This window comes from Colias croceus, chromosome 23 (genome assembly GCF_905220415.1).
Source record: "Colias croceus chromosome 23, ilColCroc2.1".
Taxonomy (NCBI): Eukaryota; Metazoa; Arthropoda; class Insecta; order Lepidoptera; family Pieridae; genus Colias; species Colias croceus.
Window position 1 is genome coordinate 3803867 of NC_059559.1, and position 1765 is coordinate 3805631.

A 1765-nucleotide genomic window follows, 5' to 3' on the forward strand; every position below is an offset into this window, starting at 1 on the left:
TTTAATTTTTTATTGAAACCCATTATAAAATAAGTATTTTAGCATACAATTTGTAGTAACTTATAGTGGAGCAAAATATTGCTCAATTAAAACCCTCCTTTCTAAATTACGGCTGCCTCTCAGCTGACCAGTACCCACAGTATTTCCCACGGATAATTCTTCCATTACTGGGTAATCTGGATCTTCAGGGGGTACTTGATCGTTTTCTGTAATAGCTATGTTATGTAACACAGCTGTAGCTGTGATTATTCCGGGTACTTTATGTAAGTGGATATTTATTCCACGGGACAGAATTGGAAACCTCCTTTTCCACAATCCAAAGGCCACTACATTTCTTGTCTTTATTTGTGACTCTTGATAAAGTATTTCTCCTCTTGAGACAGCATTGCCATCGGCTAATGGTGTCATCATAAAGCTAGTTTGCGCATAGCCACTATCACCCAAAAGAACTTTATTTTTAAATTTCCCTTGTAAAAAACTGCGATTCAAAGCACAGTTATCCCAGATGTTAGAGTCATGAGCAGAACCATGCCATCTTGCCACAATGTCTAAAAATTTTAAATTTGCTGCTGAAACACATTGGGTGTTTATTGAAAAATAGCCTTTCCTGTTTCTGTATATTTCTGCATTATCACCACCAGGAGAAATAATTCGCACATGAGTGCAGTCTATTGCACCAATGACTCTCGGGAATTTTGCTATTTTGTAAATCCCTATTGCCAATGCATTCAATTCGTCCTCTGAAGTTGGATATGTTATGTACATGTGGCGCAGACTCGCTATAGCGTGAGTCACACGATGTACTATTCTACAAGCAGTAGATTCATGGACCCCAATCATATCACCACAAGTTATCAATTGGCTGCCAGTAGCATAGAAACGCAAGGCACACAGCAACTGATTCATAGGAGTTACAGCCGTCGCTCTAAAATGAAAAGCAACGTTATATTCTAAGGCCCCAAAACAACTGATAGGGTACAAAAATTGATTGATCATATATAAAAGAATTTACATAATTATTTACCTATCAATCCTGTATTTTAAGCTTTGTTCGATTCGCTCTAGTAAAATTATTGTTGTTGCTTTTGTCAAACGAAATCTTCGGACGAATTTCTCATCTGAAAGCGTATTAAATAAATCCGATCTTGGAAAAAGTTGTCTCGCAGTAATAGGTCGAGCTATAAATTCAATTATCTCTTCATCATCCGAGAATTCCCATAAATCCATTGTAAACTAAAGTAACGATGCACACACAAAACACCACCACTGACCACCACAGAGTAAATTATATATGGGACACCACGAAAAATCAGCTGGCATTAAAAAGATGGCGTCCGCTAAACACGTTTAGCAGCGCTAAATAGCCGTTTAGGAGCGTTTAATTTTGACAGTTCACTAAACGTGTTTATTGGGCATTATTTTCGTAATGCAAGACGCTAATCGTGATTAGTGAAGTAAATACGTTTAAGGAGTCCCTAATTTCATTTAAGGATCGTTGTGCAAGCCACCCTTAATTAAAGTTAAAATAACCAATATTTATTGTTAAAAAACAATAATCACTGAATAATCAGCGCTGGTTTGAATTTCGAAGGGCGTCCCCTTTTTCTTTTCTGGCCGATAAGCACATTTTTTGCTTCTGGTGGGGGGTTGGCCAGCTTTAAGCGTATGGCTAGTCCGATAATATGTTTGCATATGTCAATTTTTAAAGCGCGCCAATTTGTCTTCGCCCATTTGATTATTTTTTCATTAAAATTATAAATTGATG